The sequence below is a fragment of the Muntiacus reevesi genome, chromosome 4, assembly GCF_963930625.1.
Source record: "Muntiacus reevesi chromosome 4, mMunRee1.1, whole genome shotgun sequence".
NCBI lineage: Eukaryota > Metazoa > Chordata > Mammalia > Artiodactyla > Cervidae > Muntiacus > Muntiacus reevesi.
In genome coordinates this window covers 125,916,548-125,922,547 of record NC_089252.1, presented here as the reverse complement: position 1 = coordinate 125,922,547, position 6,000 = coordinate 125,916,548, and positions in this window count along the sequence as shown.

Genomic DNA, 6,000 nt, shown 5'->3' with positions numbered 1-6,000 from the left:
CTGAGAATTACAATATAATATATTATAAGAGATCCTGAAAAAGTCTCTCTCTTCTTTGGTTGTATGGTGTACTATTCTGAGGCCAAGAGCAGATGCCAGCCGGCGATGAAGCAGAAGTGAAAGTCTTGATGGAACCACGCCCTCTCTTTGGCCTTTTTTGGATATAATTTAAGTCTCTCACTCTCTTTTTTCTTTTTTTTAAGTGAAGTGACTTGAATTTTGTCTTGACTGCAAATATATCAGACTAAGTGATATAGTGAAGAATCCAATTTGGAGAGTGTTGGTGGATTCCTCTGGCAGCTGAAACTTTTATTAACTGTGATATTAATTTGCCTCTACAATATAATATGATGTGAAAATTATGTTGGCACCTCAGCATAAAATTTAAATTCCTCTGTTCCATACTGTAAGTTCCAAAAAGATAAAAAAACATTTCTGTTTGGTTTACTGCCAATGATGCTAAACTAATACAGTTTGAGGCACAGAGTAGATGTTGACTGAATCTTCACAAAAAGAATAGAATAAGGAAGAGAGGGGGGAGGAAGGGAAAAAAGTAGGTCCACCACTTTTCAGAGCTAGAGAAAGCTAGATTATTGTGACTGCTTTAAAAGCAGGATAAAATGGGGAGGGAGGTGGGGGGGGATCAGGAAGGGGAATACATGTAAATCCATGGCTGATTCATGTCAATGTATGGCAAAAACCACTACAATATTGTGAAGCAATTGGCCTCCAACTAATAAAAATAAATGAAAAAATAAAATAAAATCAGGATAAAAACTATACAAAAGCATAAAGAATACCCATCATGATTTTCTTAAACATTACTTTGGAATACATTCTCTTTGAATAAAAACAAAAAGCTCATAAAATTTTAATACAAAATAAAAGTCACCTAAAATATTCTAGATAGTCAATGTGGATGCTTAAAATACATACAAATTTACACTTCTTGTTTTTCCAAAGTGAGATAAAATACATAAAAATTACAAAAGCTGTATTCAGCATTAAAAACTGTACTTGACTTAGGATAATGGGATTATCAGATACTTCAGATTTCAAAATTCTCAGAGTAAATAGGACTATCTTTGTAAAATCCAGTTTCAAACCATCAAAGTACATTATTTTAATTTATCTTCTTTCTATTACAAGAAAAGTTACTCAACTATGTTATCACTTCTCTACTTGTGATTCTTGAAATGATATTCATCTAAATAACATAGGACACATAGTGCTTTAACTTGATCTACAATAACTTCCTGCAAAGAAGTGCTTCTAACATCTAATGACCTGATTATGAACTGTATAAACATATATTCAAACCTTATTTTCTCCAATAAGATGAGAAACCCTTGGGGATACTTGAACATTTACTAAGATTCAAGTTTTCAGTAATTCTTATCAAAATAGGGTTAATTTAACACTCCAAACTTCTCTTCTGTACGCAGTTCCTTCAGAACACTACTTGAAACACAAACGTCATTTACTTTTAAAATATCTGAAGGTTTCTGAAAGTCTAGGAAGATATCAGCATATAAAAACAGCACTGATCATATGCTCTGTATATCAGTGCTATCCAACAGAACTTTTTCCAGTGATGGAAATGCTTTGTATTTTCTAGTACCATAGGAACTAGTCATACAGAGAGCTAGGACACAGAATGTGGCTAATGTGTCTGAGTAGTTGAATTTTATTTAATTAATTTATATTTAAGTAGTCACATGACTAAGTGACAGCTGCAGTGGGAAGCACATGTAGTTAATGAGAATCTCAGTCTTTGCAGCCAAACATTATTTTCTCTCTCCCTCTTATCTTTGTTCTACATTAACTTCCCCTTCTTTTCTCTTTGTTCCCTTTCTGTTCTTCACTCTAAATATTGTACAGCACAACTTTATATGTGTTATCTGTTGGGTCAGGAAAAAGAGTAAATCTAGAATAAATCTAAGTCATAGGTTTTATTTTTCTGAGCATTTAAAATTGAGTTGGGGAGTTGTGTATATGTGTGCAAACATCATATATATTTACACACATACACATAGGTATGTAAAATATATACATATATATATCTTGATTACATCAAATAATTTTGTACATAAAATGTCAGAGGAAGAGAAGATTACTGTAATCAGAGAATCTTGATATGGCTGAAGCAGGGAGTTGCTAAAATGGCTCTTTCAGAATAAATTTTAAAAAGTATTCAAGGTGGGGTCCTAAGATGCCAGAAGAATAAGACGGGGAGACCACTTTCTCCCCCACAAATTCATCGAAAGAACATTTGAATGCGGAGCAAATTGCACAGAACAACTTCTGATTGCTGGCAGACGACATCAGGCACCGAGAAAGGCAGCCCATTGTCTTTGAAAGGAGGTAGGACAAAATATAAAAGATAAAAAGAGAGACAAAAGAGGTAGGGACGGACCATCCTGGGAAGGGAGTCTAAAAAAGAGAGAAGTTTCCAAACACCAGGAAACACTCTCTCCGGGGGGTCCGTGGCGACCCTTGGAACCTCAGAGGGCAAAATAACCAGGAGGAAAAATAAATAGATAAATAAACCCCACAGATTACTCCACAGATCACCTGCCTAACAGCAACCCCCAGCAGCAACCCAGACGCTGGCATCCCCCACTAGCAAGTGGGGGAGGGACAGGGAGGCGCGGGCTGCATTGCTTAGGGTAAGGGCCAGGCCTGAATGCCTTGAGGGCAATCTAAGGGAACTAGCTTGAGATAGCAACCCAGACTCTGGGATAGCTATCCTGCGATCACCCGAAAAGCCCTAACCTAAGACCCTGCCAGGCCGGCTCACAGAACAAAGGACTGAGCGGAGCTAGCTGGCTGGGACAGCTGCCCACCAGAGACAGGCAGGTGAGGGCAGCCAGAGCCGGAAGGGGGCATTCGGCCCCAGAGAGGCATCCCATACCAAACTGCAAGCTGTCTTCTCTGCTACCCATGACTTCTTGGGATTCTGGACGATTGGCATCCGCCAGGAGGGTCGCAGCCAGAGACCAGCTCCCCAGAATAGACACACGGCACACTTGAGAAGGCGTGCGCGTTGTACACCCAGAAAACCGAGCGGCTGGGACGGGGGAGGGGGTAAGCCGCAGCCTCCAACTGGGGGCGAATCCGCGCGCCAAGCACCTGGTCACCCGAGCTGCTCGGGCCTGGGCCGGGCACAAAACGCAGGCCCAACCAAGTCTGCACCTTTGTGGAGTACCCGAGAACCTGAACCTGAGCGACTTAGGCCTGGGGAGTGCACACAACCCAGGGCCCGCCTCAGACAGTTCCCGGCAGAGCAACCTGGAGTCTGAGCAGTGTAGACTGGGAAAACACACACGCCTGAGCGGGGGCAAACCCAGTGTGGCCGAGACGCTGGGAGCACACGCCAGTGAGATTTGTTTGCGTGCTCCTCCCTCCCCACAGCACGACTGAACAAGTGAGCCTAAAAAAAAAAAAGCGGACACCACCACGCCCCTTGCGACAGGGTGAAAATTAGACACCAAAGAGACCAGCAAATAGAAGCTAAAATAAACAGAGGGAACTGTTTTGGAAGTGGCAGGTGCAATAGATTAAAACCCTGGAGTTAGCACCGACTACATAGAAAGGGGTCTATAGACCTTGAGAGGTACAAGCCGGACCAGGGAACTATCTGAACCCCACACTGTCCACAACAGCTCCAGAGAAAGTCTCAGATATATTTTTACTACTATTATTTTTTAAATTAAAAAAAAATTATTTTTTACTTTGTTTTATTTTTATTTTTCTATTTTATTTTTAAGTCCCCATTACTCCTTTAATTTTCATTTTTATAACCTACTATTATCCTGCAAAAAAAAAGACCCTATTCTTAAAACAAACTTCATATATACAAATTCTATAATTTCTGTGACTTTGTTTTTTTGTTGTTGTTTTTTTGGTTTGATTTTTTGTGTTTTTTTTTTTTTTTTTTTCTTTTTTTTGTTACTTCTTTTTTTTTTTTTAATATTGTATTTCGGGGAATTTAACCTCTACTCAAGATTTTTGATCTTTGCTTTTTGGTATTTGTTACCAACTTTGTACCTTAAAAAATCCAATCTTCAGTACCCACTTTTACTTGGGAGCAGGGTCATTGGCCTGATTGCTCTCTCCCCGTTTGGACTCTCCTTTTTCTCCCTCAGGTCACCTCTATCTCCCCCCGCCCCCTTCTCTTCTCTACCCAACTCTGTGAGTCTCTTTGTGTGTTCCGGGCTGTGGAGAACACTTAGGGAACTGATTACATTACTGGCTGGATCTGTCTCTCTCCTTTTGATTCCCCCTTTTATCCTCCTGGTCACCTCTGTCTCCTTCCTCCCTCTTCTCTTCTCTGTGTAACTCTGTGAACATCTCTGAGGGATCCAGACTGTGGAAAATACATAGGGAAGTGATTACTGCCTAGCTTGCTCTCTCCCCTTTTGATTCCCCCTCTTCTCCTCCTGCTCACTTCTATCTCCCTCCTCCCTCTTCTCTTCTCCATGTAACTCTGTGTACCTCTCCAGGTGTCCCTCATTGTGGAGAAACTTTTCATCATTAACCTAGATGTTTTACCATCAGTGCTATATAGATGGAGAAGTCTTGAGGCTTCTGTAAGAATAAGACTGAAAACCAGAGGCAGGAGGCTTCAGTCCAAATCCTGAGAACACCAGAGAACTCCTAAATCCAGGGAACATTAAACGATAGGAGCTCATCAAACGCCTCCATACCTAAACTGAAACCAAGCACAACCCAAAGGCCAACAAACTCCAGAGCAAGACATACCATGCTAATTCTCCAGCAACACAGAAACATAACCCTGAGCCTCATTACACAGGCTGACCAAAGCCACACCAAATCCACTGACATCTCAAAACTTATTACTGGACACTTCATTGCACTCCAGACAGAAGAGATCCAGCTCCACTCACCAGAACACCGACACAAGCTTCCCAAACTAGGAAACCTTGACAAGCCTTCTGTCCAACCCCACCTACAGCGAGGAACCCCGACAATAAAGAGGAAACACCAATTGCCAGAATAAAGAAAGGCCACTCCAAACACAGCAATCTAATCAAGATGAAAAGGCAGAGAAATACCCAACAGGTAGAGTACCAGGATAAATGCCCACCAAAGCAAACAGAAGAGGAGGAGATAGGGAATCTACCTGGGAAAGAATTCAGAATAATGATAGTGAAAATGATCCAAAATTTTGAAAACAAAATGGAGTTACAGATAAAGAGCCTGGAGACAAGGGTCGAGAAGATGCAAGAAAGGTTTAACAAAGACCTAGAAGAAATAAAAAAGAGTCAATACATAATAAATAATGCAATAAATGAGATAAAAACACTCTGCAGGGAACGAACATAGAATAATGGAGGCAGAAGATAGGATAAGTGAGGTAGAAGATAGAATGGTAGAAATAAATGAAACAGAGAGGAAAAAAGAATGAAAAGAAATGAGGATAATCTCAGAGAAATCTGGGACAATGTTAAACACCCCAACATCCAAATCATAGGAGTCCTAGAAGAAGAGGACAAAAAGAAACACCATGAGAAAATACTTGAGGAGATAATAGTTGAAAACTTCCCTAAAATGGGGAGAGAAATAATCACCCAAGTCCAAGAAACCCAGAGAGTCCCAAAGAGGATAAACCCAAGGTGAAACACCCCAAGATACATATTAATCAAATTAACAAAGATCAAACACAAAGAACAAATATTAAAAGCAGCAAGGGAAAAACAACAAATAATACACAAGGGGATTCCCATAAGGATAACAGCTGATCTTTCAATAGAAACTCTTCAGGCCAGAAGGGAATGGCAGGACATACTTAAAGTGGTAAAAGAAAAAAACCTACAGCCCAGATTACTATACCCAGCGAGGATCTCATTCAAATATGAAGGAGAAATCAAAAGCTTTACAGACAAGCAAAAGGTGAGAGAATTCAGCACCACCAAACCAACTCTCCAACAAAAGCTAAAGGATCTTTCTCTAGACAGGAAACAGAAAGGATATATA